This window comes from Limanda limanda, chromosome 18 (assembly GCF_963576545.1).
Source record: "Limanda limanda chromosome 18, fLimLim1.1, whole genome shotgun sequence".
Taxonomy (NCBI): domain Eukaryota; kingdom Metazoa; phylum Chordata; class Actinopteri; order Pleuronectiformes; family Pleuronectidae; genus Limanda; species Limanda limanda.
This window is the reverse complement of record NC_083653.1, coordinates 17,025,085-17,044,986: the sequence shown is the minus strand read 5'-3', so window position 1 is coordinate 17,044,986 and position 19,902 is coordinate 17,025,085. Positions and strand designations below refer to the sequence as shown.

General features: G+C 43.8%; 1 protein-coding gene across 1 annotated transcript in view; it reads left to right on the top strand.

Annotated features, from left to right (window-relative positions):
• The first annotated feature begins 1,859 nt into the window (after positions 1–1,859).
• Positions 1,860–19,902, top strand: part of ches1 (checkpoint suppressor 1) — a 58,389-nt gene continuing 40,346 nt past the window's right edge. The window contains exon 1 of the mRNA XM_061091544.1: positions 1,860–2,169. The gene's annotated coding sequence lies outside the window, so the exon portion shown is untranslated. The remainder of the gene's footprint in view (positions 2,170–19,902) is intronic.

The window sequence follows — 19,902 nt, the reverse complement described above, 5'->3', positions numbered from 1 at the left end:
CTTATGTTTCTGAAGGGCTTAAATGGATCAGCACCGCTTCCTGTTTGAAACCTCAACCAGCATTCAGCTAAAACGTCCTCGTGCAGAACCAGGCAGTGCTGCACAGGCTGTTTCACCAAGTTCAAGCTTCCCTGTTAAGGTCTCCCACTTCCTGTGTTCAAAGAAAAAAAATCCTGTCCTTCAGTTTTTGGATCCCATGGTCCATAATGAACTGATCTCTGTCTCCCATAGGCAGGCCGTTGCTATGGCAACGTGATGACGCTCTGAGGAAGGACGGGAGGGGGGAGGAGATGAGGAAGAAGGTAGCTGCACCAAAGATTCAGTGTGTTCGGGAAGATGACTCACTCTGCTCCTTTAAAAAAAATAAAAAGGTGGGTTAATTATTTCACATTTTCCAGGCTTTGCCTGTGTCTCCCTCTGTGACGTAGTTTAGGTTTTTGACTTTGGAAGTGGATTTTGGATAGGGGGACAATGTGGCTGTACATATGGCAGGGACAAACCTGAGAGGGATTTTTACACACATGATAAGGGAATCACACGTAAAAGGAGGCAGAGGAGGTCATACTCAGACTTCACCTCAGACAACATGAAATTATGATTCAAGGTTTAAATAAACAGGCCAGACAGAGCTCAGACTCATCATGTGCAGAGGACACGTACCCTCCATCCTCCATCTATAATGATTTCTATACACCCTCTCAGCCTCCGCTTCTGCCCTGCTGTTGCCATAGCGACCACTGGGGTACAGACTCAAAACAACTTAGTGACAAAAAAAAGAAAGCCAGCACCTTTGGATGTTAACGGCTCTAAATGATCCTCCTAAACAGCAGCTGTCTGAGGTGCTGCACAATTATCTAATATGAGACTGAATACAAATACACAGCTGATTTGTTTGTACTGCAAATTTCTGAACTCTGCCCCCAATTTATAGTTTTCCAGCACTAAAAACTCACTAATTACATGTAAGGCTTACGTGTTTTTTGTGTGCTGTTTTGTGTGTGTGTGTGTGTATTAGTGTGCATATAGCACATCACTAAAAATGTTTCTGGTGAATCTTCCACTTTTTCTATCGACAAGACAAGATAGTCCTTTATTAGTGCCACAACGAGGAAATTTGCTGTTGCATCATCTAAACAAACACACACACATTCAAAAACATATATTTATCTATGTTTTATTTTGTTTACGGTCTGAAATTTTGTGTATGCATTTGTTTTGTTGATTGCTGTGTTCATAGTTGGGTGGTTAAATTAGGGGTTAAGTTTAACCATCACCCCTAAGGCCAATATTTCCAATTAAAAAGAATATATATAGTGTCAATAGATTATATAAAGCATAAACAGAATATATACAGTTCAATCTGATTATTTACAGTGTGAGCAGAATTTACATAGTGTAACAGGGTTGCACAACCAGAGATTACAAAGTATTACACAGTGAGTTCAACCTGAGTGAGTTAATGGTGCAGGGCCAGAACTGGTGTGCGTGCGGTCAAACGTGCATGAAAGCAGACGATTGGAACCTTTCTGCGCCAAGCTAACGGAGTGAGTCATCCTGTCAGAAACCCCAGACGATCTTTGTCTGTACCTTCCGTACACAATAGCATTCTTTCAGTGAACACGGCTCGCGCTAGGACCGGGGTCGTGCACCGGGGGAAGTCCTCTGCTGCTGGCGGAGAAACACACGCACACACACTCTCACACACACACACACACACACACACACACACACACACGCACACGCAAAAACACACGCACTTTGAGCTCTTCTCCGACGGAGGCGAGAGAGAGAGAGAGAGAGAGAGAGAGGGGGACAAACAGAGAGAGAGAGAGAGAGAGAGAGACACTATAGGAACGCAGCGGCTTGCGTGAGCGTGCGTGCGCGTGTGTGTGCGTGTTGGTGCGCTCGCTCGCTCGGTGCTACAAGCGACTGGCGGGGCGGATATGGAGGGGCTCGGGAAAAACGCTGGGAAGTGACCGAGCACCGACACGAAGAGAGGGGGAGAGAGAGAGAGAGAGAGGAGACGGACGGACGGACAGCACCGAAGGAAGGAAGGAAGGAAGGAAGGACGGACGGAAGGAAAGGAGGAGAGGAGGAGAGAGAGAAGTCAGACAGAGGAGAGGAAGAGAGTGAGGAAGGGGCTCGCCTGGAACACACAAGGACCCTAAGGTGACTTTATGGGGCTTTCATGGCTGTATGCAGGTGTGTGTGTGCATGCGTGCGTGTGCCTGTGAGTGTGTGTGTGTGTGTGTGTGTTGGGGGGGCTGTTGACATATGCACTTAAAGGGAAGAGTGGAGGGGTGTGTGTGTGTGTGTTTGTGTATGTGTGTGTAAGAGTGTTAGGTGGGGGCACATGGCTGGGTGACTGTATCCTATATATATATTTATATTTGTGTGTGTGTGAGAGAGAGAGTTTTAAGGGTTGTTTTTCCACAAGCTAAAAAGGGGCCAAAGTGTGTAAGCGAGCTGAGCTGACCGCTGTAAACTGGAGTGAAGGGATCCAAAGGAGTGGATACTTTTTAGGGAACAGCGTGATCCTATTTCAACACACACATATACACACACACACGCACACACACATGCACAATCGCACACACTTCTCCAGTAGGCTGCTTTATAAGTTGAGCTGGAGCAAAGGGAGGGTTAGCAGTCCCTTTAAAGAAGGTTGAGTCAGAGAGAAACGTGTGTGTGTGTTTAGGAGTTTTCAGTGCAACACGCACACACATACACACACGCACACACACACACACACACACACACACACACACACACACACACACACACACACACACACACGCACTAAGAGTCATTTGGTTTTGTGAAAGCACCACTGAATGAATTTTCTGTTCTGTACCAGAGCTGCTCTGATACTGAATGAGGCTTGAGGAGTAGTAGCAGCTTCTGTATGTGTGTGAGAGAGTGTGTGAGAGTGTGTGTGAGCGTGTGTGTGTGTGCGTGCGCGTGCGTGTGTGTGCCATAGACGGCAAACAGGTTGAGAGAGGCAGATCTGATCAGACGCACAGCAACAGAGGAGAGAGCGTGGCACAGGCTGAGCAGCAGCACATTGGATTACACACAGATGAATGCACGCACACACACGCACGCATGCATACACACACACACAAACATAGGCCAGGAGAACAGCTGGGAGAAGTGTGTGTGTGTGTGTGTGTGTGTGTGTGTGTGTGTGTGTGTGTGTGTGTGTGTGTGTGTGTGTGTGTGTGTGTGTGTGTGTGTGTGTGTGTGTGTGTGTGTGTGTGTGTGTGTGTGTGTGTGTGTGTGTGTGTGTGTGTGTCAGTGCCTTTGAGCATTACACTTAATGCATGCGTCTGTCTTTGCACGTGCAGGGCTGTTTGCTTTAGTATTATCTTTTTGCTACTGTGTGTGTGTGTGTGAGGCTGTGTAAATACGTGTGTGTGTGCAGGAGGAGTGTGTTGTGGCATCTCTTCAGACAGGCGGCGTGTGCGTCTACCTCCCATCTCCCCCTGGTCTGGAGACAGGAGGTGGAGGACGGATGGAGAGGAGGTGGGGTGGAGGGGAGCAGAGCGATCAGATGACCAAGAATAGGGCCGATGAGAAGATTAATCCGGTCATGAGAGATAGAGGAAACAGAGACAGGGAGGAAGGAAAAGGATGATGGAGATTTTAGGACAAGAGGAGGAGGAGGAGGATGAGAGGAGGAGGAGGAGGAGGAGGAGGAGGAGGAGAGTTAGAAAGAAGCAGAGGAGACGGAGGCTGACATGCTCGCTCCAGGAGTGCACAGAGTGCTGCTCATTCATAATTCACCTCCATGGCAAACGTTCATTCACATATTGACCCCCCATGGCCGCGCTCAATGGAGTTCTCGCCCCTCTACCTCTGCCTGTCTCTCAATGGACCCCCCCCCCGTGGTGCGCCGCTCCGTCTGTGTTCACTCTGGAGACAGACCGAAGCTCTCGCAGAAAGCCTATACTGTTGTCGTCCGTTACGGCTCTTTTGACACCAGCACTTTTTCACTCGGAAGCTCTGATGTGAGATTGAACTGTGCAAATTGAATATTGAATTCGGGCTCCACCCCAGACACAGATAATTGGTATGGATGGCTCAGTGGGTTAGTGCTCTCTATACAACTGTTGTTAGTCTTATTCCCTCAACACAGCTGAAACGGCCCGTAATGGATCTATAATTCATGTGTGAATTAATTGAATAGTCTGGGTTTGAATAAAAGCATTGGACAGATTCTTTCATGATTTATTCAGTATAAATACTCAAAAATGGCCATTTTAATATTTCTGATTATATTAGCCGTGCCTGAAGCTACACTCCCTCCTGTGCTGTGGTCAGCTGAGGCCCATGAGCCATATGGCAGCGTCTAAAATGCACAGTCAGAAAAAAGTGCACTGCAGAGGTCCCACAGAACAGTCAGTTCTAAACACCCCAGAAGTGCCCCTTGTCAGCAGAAACATCCCGACTTCTTTAATTCTATAGGTATAATGAGCTCATAGTGTGTTTACGCAGTGAAAAGAGGACACGAAAAGTATAGTGATGACACTGAGTCTTTGTATGTCACTGCTAAATATGTCTGTGACCTTTCCTATGCTCTCGTGAGTTGTGCTTTCCAGGGATGCGGTAATGTAAAGACACGGCCGACGTGTATTCATGGCAAGAGTGAGACACTCTCCACAGTGAAGCGTGGCACCGCAACTTCCATTGTCAAGGGTTTGATTCCCACAAGATACAAGAAGCCTAAAAATAGTTAAACTAATTAAAGTCATCGTTCACACCCACAAAAAAAAAATAGATTAAAGTACCCTCAGTCATTAACCGCTCATCTCTGGCTCAGTGAAACCCTGACTAAAAAATAACACACAGGAAATAACCTTGTACTTTCATCATTGCCTCTCCTTAACTATCATTAACACAGAAACCTTCTTCAACAACACACAAAGGCATTTCTAGCACCGCTAAGACCTACATCTAATGCCTGCCGAGGCATTATTAGACTTCTTTTCATTAGTCCTGCCTTTCATTAGCCCTGAAAACACGACTGCTTGTGCTGTAAGAAGGTGATCAGTGCAAAAGTGCACAACTTTTTACTTTCGCTAGTCAAACACAAGCAAAAAACTTGTGGCCCCAAAAAAACTTTTACCAACTCTGTTCAAAGTGACTGACAGGAAAAGTATCAGATCATACCCATCTCTCGTCGGCCGATAAAGGATACTAGAGAAACCGCAGTTTAAGTTAAAAGACCAATTTTTAGGGGAGTCCACTAAAACTAACATAGAAATTTAAAATAATATGCATAATGATCTTTTTTGTTTGTGTTTAATCATCTGAAACCTAGAGTGGTTGTTCCTGTAAGCTTAGATTAAGCCCTTCCTATCTGCATAGGAAGCAGGTCCTCATCCACGCAGCCTTTGGATTTGTCTGCTCTTTGTCTGCCCTTGTGTGTAGTAGTAGTAGTAGCAGTGTTTTCCATAGAAATAATTAATCTATGGTGGTAATGGGGGTGCATGTGCACAAAGGTCACTCTCGTGTGCAACGAGATTCTAGGTGACAGGTACTCAGACTAATGAGTGAAAGACAATTTCTCGCATGATAGAACTTGAAGAACTTCATTGCATGCCAAAACTGCAGCTGAAACTAAGAGGTCTTCATGGATTGTAAAAACATTACGGACCATATCATGGGCATGCAATAACTCACGGTAGCTTGTGTTGCCGTTATTAGGGTAGAGGTTATTTGTCAATTGCAATCTGGAACCGCACCACTAGATGCCACTAAATCCCAAATATCATGAATTGTCATTTAATTCTGAAGGTAGTCCTCCATGCAGATTGTTTACCTTAACTAAACGTGAATAACATTTGCCTCTCCTGTAAAGATACTGTTGGGAACCATATTCTGAACAAAGGATCGAGGTCGCCTAAGTCACTTGGATAAGGAAGACTTTCTCATGAGAAGTCTGTCCCTGAGCTGAAGGGCTCCTGTGTTATGACTAGACAGGAGGCTTGGTCTATGATATCTTAAGGAGTCTGTTCCGACCTTGGTTTCTATGAGAATCAGTTAGTGTCCTCAGTGCTCTCTGAACGATGATGGAAGTGTATGTTGTATTGCTTTTATGGTCTATGTGTAAGATGCCCATGGAAACATTGTCTAATCGCCCTATTGGCCAATGAAGGGACATTCTTTCACACAACTCAAGTGGTAGTGGCACCTTGAACCTGTTACTACCAAAATAGTAGTTTGTTCAACAAACTCAACAAACAACATAGTTGGTTCATAGCAAGTTTGTTCAATCAGATAGCAGCCAATAGCATTGTCAGTGTAGTTGATCACACCTTCATCCATTCAACCTGACTTTGTATTCAGCTTAACAATTAAGAATTGTAAGAATTAAAGTCCATTGATAAACAGCCATTGCAGCATTTAAACCAAGTGTATTGTTGCTTAACAGTTTCACTATAGGGTGCAAAAGTCTTATTTTTCAACTCCTTACTGAGCTGCTTTTTTTATTGACACCCAACTGCACCTTGAAATGCTAAAATGTCTCCCGGGTAAACTTTACGCACTTTTAAACAGAGCTATGAACTGTGTTGACATTCCAAACATTGACACTGAGCTGGGAGGAAATTTTAGGATGATGCACAATAACAAATCAAGTGTATCATTTATAGTGTTGCTCTACTGTCAATTGTGATGGAAAGTGACATTTGATTCGCTCCAGAATAAAGTATCATCAGTGAGGCAAATTATGACGGTTTTATGAATAACTTGTTTTTAGAAGAGAAAAAGGGTGGGTAAGGTTTACATATCTGTTATTTTCAGACTTATCAATGATTAGATAATTACTTATTTTACAGTCACTCGTTGAACTTCTGCTTTATTTGGTTGTTGAACTGTTCATTTCATGGACTGCCTCATGTGTTAAAACAACTGGAGAGTTAAAAGCAGTGTTTAAAAACTGCACTGGAAACACTGGCTGGCCTAAGTGGACAAGATGGCTTGGAAGAATAATGCTCCTCTGTATCCCCCAGGTTATAATTGTCTTCAATAGGCCTCCTGCTGATTTGAAATGGACTCATTGTCCACAGTGCTGGGCACCTCAGCTCAATTAGGCTCCCTCTAGTTAGCCGTGCTGAGCTATAGCTGGTCGCTTGTATCCTCACACAGGGGCACACAAGTGCATGCACACCGATGCACGCTGATACATAACAGTGCGGTCACACACAGTGCACGCGCACTGTCACGCATTAGCAAGACGTCAGCGGGTGTAAAAATAGAGCTTATGGATGAGGGGAAAAGTTTTTTATGATTACAAGGGCTGATGTCATGTTTGGTTTAGATCCATAGCTGACGAATCGGAGGGCAGCTGCGGCGAGTATCAGCCTGCTCAGCCCTGGCTCACTTCACTGCTGTTTGTCTTTGTGCTGCTTTTGAAGGAGCACGGTTTAAGGAGTTCCAGGTTGTGTGTCTCTGTCTTCATGTTTGTGTGTATGTGGTGTTTGCGGCGGCGGAGGCATGCACGCGGTGACGCTGATCTGGTTGCCGAGCAACACAGAAACGTGGGTGGAAGGATTTCCTGTCCTTAGGAAGCTTTGTTTATACGAGGGGGTAGAGTGAGTGTGTATCTGTATATATGCGCCTGTGTTTGTGTGTGTGTGTGTGTAGGTTATTCAGTGTGCATTTCAGCAGTGTGCTTGTGTGTTTTAAATGTACTCTTTGCCTCAGGGCAAAAGTGCTAAAGAAAAGTCACTCATGACAAACACACACATTGTGTACACACTGTTCACGACCAGAGAGAAGGGCCCAAAAAAATCCCTTTCTAGTCTGTTGGGTTAGATTTGCGTTGCATAACTCCTCTTGCTGGGTCTGTTTGTCTCCTCCTGTTCGACCAAACTACTCTCGCCATGTCACACTAAAACGCCAGGCTGACATCACTCACGCCAGGCCACCTCCCACTAATGATGTCATAAGCATGCCTCGTTTTATGTCTCCTCTCTCACATGAGATTGCAATTATGTGTTCTCGCACTGCATGCAATCACAAAAAAATAAAGCACACACACACACACACAGCCTGTCTGTCCTGCAGGCGTTGGACACCATGATTACGTAATTGACACTGGGAGTGAATGGGATGACGTCAGCTTGGCTCTCTCTGACTCTCCTCCTGTCTTTCTGGCCAGCTACAGTGACGTCATAAGTGGATGCAGCCATACACCGTGTATGCGTGTGTGACTGTGTGTGTGTGTGTGTGTATTGGCATGCATAAACATGTGTGGAGACAAAAATGACCTCAGGAACCAACAGATTTATATAATGTGTTTTCTCGTCCCGTATTCTCCCCTCTCCCTTCCCCTTAAAGTGGAACAGCTAATAGATACTTTAGTACGTGTTGTTCCTGGCAACACGAGGCACTTATAGATGCTGATGCAACACACACACACGCATTGTTGCAGCCCCCCCCTGAGAGTTGTTTCTATTTGAAATGGATACCCCAGTGTCTCGCAGCTGGTAACTCCATCTCCTCGTTGCCCTCCGTCTGTGACTGTCTGACCTATTGTTGATGCTCATCTCGAGAAAGCTGCAGCAGTCACAGGCAGGCAGTGAATGAAAGGAGAGGAGCGATGACGCTGGGTTGTCTCCACAGATACTGTACGTGCCAGTTCTTATTTTAGCAAAAGCAAACAGCGTCATTTCGGTGGTCGGCCTTGCTTAGCTCTCGACAGAAATATCTGTTTTTAGCTTTGCTTTTTGAGCAATGGGGTTTTAAGCACTGAGGAAGAGCTCTCTATTTGTGTCTTGGGTTGAATAGGCCGCCTGTTGTGTTCTCCAAGCGTTGTGGTTGAGGCTCTGAATATCAGCCATCAGCCAGCTTTTGGATGGGAGAACTGGGAGCTTTAAACAGACACAAAGACACACACACAAACACACTTTGTCTTTCCGCCATCCTCTCCCACATTTTCTCTCTCAAACCTCAAACCTCAAACCGAAGGGAAATCACACCACACGGTGACTTAACAGTTTATGAACCGGGTAGCAACACACGCAATCGCACAAAAGGAGTTTAAGAATATACACATTTACCTCAAACACAAACTGTGCAGGTTCTCCTAATAAAGTGATTAGTGTTAGCTCTGCTGCTCCGAATGCGACAAACACTCCACTGTACTTTCCACAAACCACAAAAGTACTTGACTCTGAACGGAATGATTTCATACCAGAGACATTTCACACACATGCAGAAAAAACACACACAAACATGAAACCTGCACACATAGCCTATAACATAGAAGCAAAAAATAAAATCACATTCCCAGTCCAAGTGATGTCGTAACCTCACTTTATTAGCTCGAAAAATGATACACAACTAGAGTAATTATACACACATGTATACACTCTCGCACACGGCCACCAACCCCCCTGCCCCTCACCCCCCTTGACTCTTAGGGCCTTAGTCAGCGACTGCGTGTCCATGCGTGGGCCTGTTCCCTGGCAGCGTGAAGGGGAAAAAATACCTTCCAATATGATGTAAACACCAAAGTCCCTGTCGGTGTGTGTGTGCATGCTTGTAAGCCTGTGTGTGTGTTTGTGCTTGTATATGTGTGTGTGTGTGTGTCCGGGACAGGCATCCTGATTTGCTCTCCCTGACAGTTTTCCAAATTATTCCACAACGCAGTGCACTTTCTTTCTAAAGATAAGTTTCCTTGCCATCTTTGCTTTGTTCCACTGGAAGCAGTGGAAAGAGATGGGGGAGACGGAGAGGGCTGACATGTGACACAAAGTGGTGAGGTATAAACAGAGGCTGCAGCTTTAAAGTCAAATTTGAAAAACATCTTTTAATGATGTTATAATGTTTTGTCACTCTATTTTAACCAATGCTGAACAAGTGAGCATCATCGTTTTTACTGCTGTATGAAAAATATAGTTATAGTATTCAGGAGGCCCCTTATTTGTTTGTTTAACCTGACTCACATATTAAATGTGTGTGTCTATGATTGTGTGTTTGGCCTTATGGGAAAATCTCAAATTGACTCAGATAAAAATTCACTAAATACAGTGTATCCCTTCTAATAACAAGTATTTAACTCATTATTATATAAACGAATAGAACAATATACTTGAATGCAACTTCATATTATTATAGTTGTTTAATCCTAACAAATTGATGGCTGAAAAACTAATTTATATGAGTACTCCAGTGAATTAGTAGCCTACCTCCATAAAGTTTGAGAGAGTCAGATTTAAAAACAGGCAAAACCATTGAAGCAGAAAATATCATGACTTTCAATGTTAAGAATAGCTCAAGCTTAAATCTGGTTCCTACATGTCCCATAATGCACCCCAAATAGACTATCTTCCTTTTAGCCTCTCTACCTGGAAAACGCTCATATGTTTCTTCTGTTGTCATCAATGTCATGATACAAAAATTATAACATTGATATGATCGCTGTTTAAATGATTCGATACTGATACTGAAACGATACCTCAGCAAAACCCCCAAGACATCAAGAAAAGTTTGGCATTGTTCATTTTGGATTTATTCTGCTCCTGTGTTTTGAATTCCAATGCTAATGTTTAATTTATGCAGATGACACAAATCTGTTGCAGGCTAAATTCACCAATTTGGCTGGTAAGGCATTGGAAAATGGTCCATAATTCAGCTCCTAAAGAACTTCAGATGTCCTCCCCAGCTCACAGTTTTATGTTTGGAAACACCACTGTGCACAAAGGGAAAGAGGTAGAGAGGACAGCTGCCTTGTTCCTGTGATAACCTATAAAGAATTCAGTACACAGATGGGCTGAGCTACCTGCAGTCCTGATGAAACATTTTGCTAAGTTGTTGTCAATGTCGTTCTCCCGCATTCTGTGTTTGTTAGTGCTGTCTGCAGCGGCTTGCTGTACAGCAGTATGGCAAGCCTGAAGGGACAATAATGGTAAATACAGAATTAGAAGGAAATAGAATGGCACTCGGTTGAGCACATCTACCACCTAGGCCCAAAAGTCCACTTGAATTTAAACAAGCTGCATAAAGTTGCACACACTTTGCACTTTGTTTTTTCACCAACATCCATAAATCTTTTCCTGGTAAACAAATGCCAGGAAACTCCCGACTTACTTAACGTAATTGAAAACTTTGAGTTTCTTTCCTGGCCCATTTCACATCCTTCCACCAAGTTTCATGAAAATCTGTCAAGTAGTTTTTTTAATCTGTAATCTATCTGACAAACAAACAAATGGAGAGGAAACCATAACCTCCTTGGAGGTGGTAATATTAAAGTGAAGTAACAACCAAAATGTGAATCTTTAGTAGAATGAATGTGACTTGGAATGAGGTAGGGTAGGGGAACACAAAAGATAAAATATGTACAGAGCTAAAACATCAATTTCCTCTTTAACACAACAGCTGCAAACTTACAAAGTTCGTATGCTGCTTACTTTACTCATTGGTTTCTGTGGTAGATGTGGCAAGATTCATTGAAGTCTATAATGAAGCAGCAGCACATTCAACACACTTCCTCAGAAGAGCCAGGTGCAAAACAACCACCCTCTGTCAACATATTCATCATACATGCATTCAGATGTGGTCAGGGGCACGCAGGAGATCAGATTTGAAATTATATGTGCCGTGTGGCTGTTGCTAGGCAACTTTGTCACAATACCCCTGTGACCTTCCGACCCTGCCAAAGTCTGGTGTTGCTGTCCCCGTCTCACACTCGTATGTGTGTGTGCGTATGTGTGTGTTATCTGAGACGATGGTGCGACTGCCGCATAGCAACTCAGAACAGCTGTGATTTTGCCGTACGCGCACAGTTTTGGTGTGTGCGTCTTGGTCGGCGTGAAGCCGCCGCCACTGTTCATCTGTGCATACACCCACAATAACATAATATGGCACACTGTCACTTCCACAGCGTGATAGCGGCATAGACTCAATCAGCCAAATGCACCCCCCCCCTCCTTCCCACACACACACACACACACACACACAGACACACACACTCAAGTCTGTTGTCAAATCTCAGCCGAAAATACAGAGCAGAGGGAGCGACGGAGCAGTCATTTCCCTGAAGATCCATTCATTTAAAATACTGTTATTCAAACCTCTCTCCCCCTTATTCAATAGTCTTATTCATCTCTCTCTTGACTGCAAAACCAAACACGCCATGTCTTCTACTTCCCGGCAAGAGGCTTTGTGCCGATGCAGACGCGAGCGAGTGCTTGTGTGTGGGTTTTCTCCGCTCCTGTCCATAAGAGGAATGTCCTTGGCCTGTCCGACCTGCATGCTCCCACTGAGCCCTCCGTCAAACACCTGGGGCGGGCTCTCCCGCGCCGCTCCAGCCAGTCAGGAGACCCGGCAGTTAATGACATCGGTTAGCGGAGGATCTTTAGGACCGGCCCCTTGAGGTGATTCGTTGGAAAGAGAGTGCTCTTATTGTTATGATGATTAAGTGTTATATGAAGGGCTATCAGAGGAGAGCCCCTTAATGAAAGTGGAGCACAGAGAGCAGCGGCGGCAGCGGCTGAGCGGTGGAGATTGAGCTGGAAGGAGAGAACGACTGGAGGGAGAGAGAGGGAGAAATGAGGAGGGTTTAAGGTGGGAGAAGACAGAGATGGTGAGAGAAAAGAGGGAGCACTTGGCTGAATATTCAGCAGCTGTGTCCAGACTTGCTGACTCTGGGTGTTCATGCTCTGAATGTACCATGAGAGGTAAAGCGTGCGCACAGGAAATTGCTGTAAAAGAACAAAAGGGGAGAAGACGGATACGTAAACACATACAAATGTACGTGGTTTTGTCTCGCCCTCAGCTTTCATGTGTGTATCTGTGTAGGAATGCAAACTTGTGTGTGTGTGTTTATGTGAGTGTGTGTGTACCCGCGCAAGTGTGAACATTGGAGTTTCCCTTGCTGTTTGGTGAAAGAGTGGAACGCCCTGCCTCAGAGGAAAATTCCATCCTCAGCTGCTCCTACACTGTTATAAATCTTCAGGCTGCGATGTCCAATGCGTTCGGTGTCTTTTTGAATACGCTATTGTCATTTGCCTCTTTTGTTGTTTCCACTTTCCCTCAGCCTCCCATATCATCTTCACTTAGTGTTTTCCTACATTTCCCAGAATGCAATTTGGCACCCCAGCTTCATCCTCTCCCCCTGCTCAGAGAATTAGATTTTCAGTTTCTTGTGTGATATATCCATGGATAAAGTTACAGCAGTTATATAACAGGATTTTATTTCAATCAAGAAAAAGTGAGTTGCAGCCCTTGAAATGCAATTGGTCTTGTGACCAATTTGCATTATGGTCTACCATGGATGCTGTCACTGAAGATATCTGTTGATTAGAACTTCTCTTTTTGTCGCGCATGCTCTCCGAAATCGAAACAGCGAAGTGGCTCTGACTTTTTTTTTCTCAGCTTTCCAAGAATTTAAGGGGGAATGTTTCATCTGAGGCAGCTTCTAGCAAACCTTAAATATATTTCATTAGTATGGGTTCCACTGGAGAGCTGACTTGTCTGATACGGTTTCACAGGGTAGCCTTACAAGAATACAATAATGGGAAAACACTAGAGAGCAAAGTTTTTATTTGACTGTCTAGCTGATGGTTTTTCTCTACGCTGTGATATTTCTCAGGAGCAATGACTGAAATTAACTTTGTGGCTCACCTGCCAACAGCTGTTAAACTAAAAGTATGAACCCACCAGGAATCATTTTCACCAGCTGGACTACAAATATGAAGGCAACTGGTTCATAGTAATATGCATTTTTTTTTCAACCTACTTAAGAAACTTTGCAGTTGAGACAGTGGAAGACGGCTGGATGAAACGGGGATAATGTGTGACTGAAGCATTTGAATGTTATCAGCCAGTGACCCTTAATGAGTCGATCTTATCTGCTTCTTGCACATTACGGAATATGACTGCTTAAAGACACGTGCCCTTTAGAGACCGCTATGGATAGGGCAAACTAAAGGCTTTCCACTCATCAGCTGCACACTCCACTGACTCAGTGTTGAGTTCAGTTCAGCTCAAAGTGGATTCATCATCGTACTCTGTTCAAAGAAAAGACACACGCATTTAATGTAGATTGGACCTGCTCGGACCAAATGTACTTGATGAGTCTGTGGGAATCTCAAAGCAGGGGGCCTTGAGTTGCACCTGGTTTAACTTTTTTTGCTGCAACACAACACACTGTTATCTAGCAAGATACTGTAGTTGCCAAATAAATCTGTGTTGTGAATTCTACATTGCAGCTGTTGACCTTGCACAAATCCTAACAAAAGATAGCTGCTATGATAACCTCTCAGGGTTGTATCGTTTTCCTCAGAGTATTACAGACCTTTGTGCAGTGTTTCGGTGTCTGATGAGCTTTTAAACTCTTGGATTAATCTCATACCCAACTTCCTGGATTGTGATTCTCACTGGTACCTGTGCCAACATGTCTCACTACATCTGTCAGGTCTCCTTTAGTAGAAAAATACTTCTTTATGCTCAAGCTTCTTCAGTCAGCAGCAGTCAGATTGTATATTTGACAGGTCAGATATTATCTGGGTTGGAATTCTATCAACCTCATTTAAATGATAAATTGAATGAGGTGTAAAACCTGAGCAAATGTAGCACTGCTGCAAGAGTTTTCTGTCATTGTTTTTAACTGAAACAATGGCTAACGTTGGCTCAGAGCACTTCTGCTTGTGATGATGTGTAGAAGAGATTCAGCTATGTTTAGCTCAACTATATAGCGCCTTCAGAAATCATTTAAATCCTTCTATTTTTAAATTGCTAAAACTGAAATTTGTTTTTATCTTCTAAAAACGCCTATGACAAACGCATAGGCAGAATTCTAGAAATTTTGTAAATTGTCGAATCTTTCCAGGTTAAATATCTCATAATTACATTAGCCAGACCTTTTGCTAAGACAATTGAAATGTATCTCCCAGGCTCATCTCATGTTTCTTAACCTTAATTGAATTCCACCTGTGGTAAATTCAATTGAGTGAACAGCACTTGTAAAGAAACACACAGAGAGCAAAGGTCAAATGTTCACCTTCCAATAGAGTCAATAACCTGAAGCACCTAGCTGAGACGAAGCAGGAGCTGCTTAGGGACAGTGCTGTGTGTTCTTCACTGGCTCAGCTAGAGCCCTGTCCTGAACCCTATCTATCATCTCATGGCTGCCAACTGACAGTCCTCTTCTGACAGCGATATGCAGAGCAGAATCCCTAAAGTCCAGTTATGAAACATTTAATAGGGTGCAAATTAACTGTACGGGAAACTAAAAAACAGATGTAGTCTGCAAAGTCCTTAATGCTGCAGCATAACAGAAATCAAAGTCATGCCACCTCACTTTCACGATAGATTAGTTTGCATGAATAGTGGCATGGTTGTACTCTTAACATTAAAATCCTATGAAATGCTGCCTCATAGTTTTGAGCAATCACTGTGAATTTTGGCATCTGAAGAGCCATTAGCTTCATGGACCCACTGCTCCTCGATCATATTTCCTTGTCACAGCGGTACCTGTGGCAGCAAGCCGACAACCACTCAGCCCCTTTAGTTGACTCTCAGGCGTGCTGAAGGCTCAGCCTGCCCTTGAGTTGGAGTTCATGGTGTTTACTGTTAATGTTAGAGCGAGAGAGTCTGCAGCAGATGGACCCTCCTGAGTTTGTCCAACAAATGACACTATCATCGGCATTCATTTGGCACTGGGCTGATGGAAACTTCAGACTTTGCTCCACGGTTGACACAGAGATTTCAGGGAGCTACAAAGGAAGAGGCTGTAAGATGAACTGGAAAGTTTGCAAAAGGAGGGGTCTGAAGTAACCTCCTCCAGTTATGCAGAGAAAGGCACAGGGATCGACCATTGTTGCAAGGGCACTCACGCAAAGCTAGATCATGTTCTGCTGTAATAAAAGGCCAAAGAAATAGTAGAGGCAGAAGCAGCATCATTTGCCCCCCCCCCCACTTTCTTCTAGAAATCCTCAGCCCCTCCCTTCTCTTCCCACACATCACCCCTGGCTAAAGGAATGTAGTGGAAAACGAGGGACTCGAGATAGAAGATCAGAGGCCCTTAATATGAACCACATTGTGTGTTGTTCTCCTGTTTCCCATCTCCTGTGTTCTCCGCATCAGGAGTGAAACAGCCTTTGATGAATATCTACAAAGAGATTTGAGATTTATAAAGCGTGGCAATTTAGCCAGGTATGTTATCTTAAGCCTGGTAATTTGGGAATTCAATTCATTCGTATGGGGGAGTGAAGAGAGCGCACGGTGTTTATCAGGCTGACTTGCATCAGGTCTGCGCATTGAAATAGAGGGTCTGGGGCTATCTAATCAATGCTGCCCACATCTTAAGACTCGGGTTATCATATCTCTCATCCAATTCGCTATTCTTCATAGTCCTTTTCTTTCTACACCGTGCATGTGAGCGTGTGTGTGTACTGTAACCATGGATCAGACCCTGTCTTTCCCCTGAGTTACACATCTAATCACGGCACCATCATCTTTCATCCCTAATTCTGTTGGCAGTGCCTGTCAAACGGCATACGCTGAAAGAAAGGGTGACTTTGAAATGCTGCTAATGACCCTAGGATATAACTATCCTCTTTCTCTTACTCCCCCCCCCCCCCCCCCCCACTCTTACTTTCTTGTCCACTCCTGTCAGTTGCAGTCGCGGTCATCCTCTTTCTTGTTCACTGCTACTCTCTGGATCTGCTGATTAGAAAATACAAGGGAGAGAGTGTAAAATACCAGTTATTTTTTTGAAAGATGAATCATAGTGGATGTCTATAGATTTGGAAGCAAAGTCGTTGAGGTTTAATGTCGAGATGTCAAAATGTTTTTCAACCGTTATTTAAACTGAGTAGCCCCACAGATTAAAAATATCCTCCATCTAGGGAGGCCGACCAAGTCGCAGCATACACACAGGCAGAGAACCCTGAAACTGAAGAGCACAAAAAAGAAAATACAATCAAAGCCACATAGCCAAGAGACTACTTTATAAGCCCTCCAATAGGCAACACTTCAGCGTCAAACCAGCAGGCTCATTGCCAAACCTATTTAAATCTCAACTAAACAAAGCAAAGACAGCTCCTTATTGAGTCTGCCACGAGAACCTTCATTAACCGTGTAAATTCACCGTGAGAGCTCTCAGCTTTAAATAATTTTGCAGCCAGTACCTTGTAAGAAAGGAGCAGAGGACATAAAGGCACTTTTGCCTAATTCATCTCTGACCTCAGGGACAGATAACGAGAACAAATCCTGCGACTGCAAACAGTAATTTTCCACCTACTTTATTTTTCTTGAAGAACTGTAAGAAACCTGTGAATAAGTGGACCCAGAATGGCCATATACTTTGTTTTTATGGTAATCTGTTGTGGGGAATAAGAGCGTGGAAGGTGAATCTGATAAGAGACAGAGGTACAGTCAGTGACACCGCTCAGAGCGACGGAGGCGAGGACAAGAAAGGGACGATGCATGTGACAACAACATAATCATGGCAACAGGTGCAGACAATCTGTCGCAGCATAATGAGAAATACGACATGTGTCCTAAATTAAACCTGATTTCATCTTAAGATGACCAAACCTATTATACAATGGAGCTGCCATGCTCCTTTGCACAGGTTTTTCCTACTTTCCAGGAAATCCATTTTGTTCCATTCAGCTTAAGCATTAAAGGAATTAAACTGCTGACATCTGAATCTTTCTTAGGTTTATTTTTGTCAAACTTGATTAATCCTTCAGTTGTTGCGTGACTGGACTGCACACATGTTTGTGTCGACTCTCAAGTTGACTCAAATACATTTACATCAGATCACATCTGAAGTCGTCTTGGGGCTGAAATGTCCCTGATTCTCTGTGTTTCCTGTTCTTCTGAACTGTTACACTATCAAATCAAATCTCATATAAAATCTAATCTAGAATGTTTCACTGGCGTAAAAATACAGAAAAGAATACTCCACATCTACCACATCCAGTTTAAAACCTCTCAAACAATTTACAGACACATCACAGCGACATTTCGAAAGAATGATCAAACATGTTTCATATTTAGGAGTGTTTCATTTTAGCTCTTGAGGCTAATGTTAGCTGGTGTTTGGAGCTTGACAACTGCAGGTGAACAATTTTCCTCCATCACTCGCTGAAGAGAGACAACTTGCGTTGACCTTGTCTCTTCAACTATTTTATCATCCAGATTTTTTTAGCCTTCTGCCTGTGTTATTAATACAGGCCGATACTATATGACAGAGTAAATTAAATGTAGATATCGATATATCGGCCAATACATAAAGAAAATGTCAATGGTCCCTTAGATGTCACTATCAAACCCTGATAACAAAGTCATGTCGTGATTATGTTATTAAGTTGTTATTGAAGCTTATTATTTCACAGTTTAACCATAAACACAAAATGACTTTGATTACAAAGAAAACCAGAATACTATCAAATAGTGTATATAGAACTTGAAATAGAAATAAAATGTGAACATAAATGCCAATATCTTCACATAGTTTGGATGTTGCCACATTTCATTAAACTGTTTCACCACACTCTTCATTTTCTTTACATCTGCCTCCCCACGAGATCACGAGAGGTGAAGCATTGCTTTCCGATTGTTCCCTTTGGCACAATATTCCTAATAAGTTCCTTTAGTGAGTGGTGTGTCATTACTTTCTGTCTATCTTGTGTTGCAGAGACAACAAGCCCTTGAAACTCCCGCATGACTGTGATTCGTCATATCGCTTTTTCCTTTTTTTAGCCCGTTTGTGAGTTTGTAAGCAGCCTGAATTTTGTTTTGTCAGCATTCAGAACACTTTTCAGTTGACATAAGGTATCTTGAGCAGTGTTAAAAACAGCTTGTAGGAGTGGGAGGGAGGAGTGAAGGATGTAAGCAGAGTTGTATCATCAGCAGAAGCGGTGTAAGAATCGTCAGCAAAGGCAGGCCGGAGAGGAAAGTACAGGCTACTGACGAGCTGCTGCCATCACTCCCTTGTCCTTCTCTTCTCACTTTTGATTTTCAAATATCACTTTCTGATCTCAACCTGAACACATCGCCACCCTCAGCCAAAGGTGACCTAAAAAACTGTTCAATATTAAACTGCTTTCTCGACCAAACACGAGACTGTGCAGTTGCTTGATCACGACCTTATAATACCAATATTTAGGTCATCCGCATATTGATTGCAGTTCTCTCATTTTGGCCAAATTTGCCAAAGACTCAAAGAGCGGAGGGAGTTGGAGAAGCCAGAGAGGGCGGACCTTTGGAACTGGACAGGCTCTTCCAGTGGTTGTTGCCATGGTTTTTTGTTGTCGGGACAAACTGTCGGGCCAGTGGCTGAGAGCCTGAGCTGCTGTTGGTTAAAGATAAGTGGAAAAGCCAGAGTGGGGAAGAGAAAGAGGAAAGAGACGGACAGACACAGAGAGGGAGCCCTGCTTAATTTTTCTTTGACTGCAGGACATCCAGCTGAAAAACACTCACTACCTCAAAGCTTCATCCACCGCTCTCTCCACTCGATGTAGGCATCCCGATAGATCAGGCTCCCCTCTTTAAACAGTTCACCGAGGCTTTCTCCTCACGTTTCTCTGACCTGGTCCCCTCCCTGCCTGCTATCAAAGCTCTGCTGGCTGTGCACTGGCTGCTTTGATACCGTATAGTGTTTCTGGCAAGTCTTGCTCTCTCTTTCTTTTTCCGACTATCTCTCTCTCTCTCTCTTCCTCTCTTTCTCCTTTCCCACAATATTGTAAAAGAGCAAAGAGTGCCAACAGGGACCTGCTCACTGTCAAAGAGAAAAGACAGGGAGGCCTTAGAGGGAGTGAGGGAGCGACTGGGTGAGTGAGGGAAGGGTTGAAGGAGGAGAGGAATGAGAGGTGGCAAGAGTGAGATAGGAAGAGTTATCCATATATCGTTATTACTGTAATTATTGGCATCTAGGTT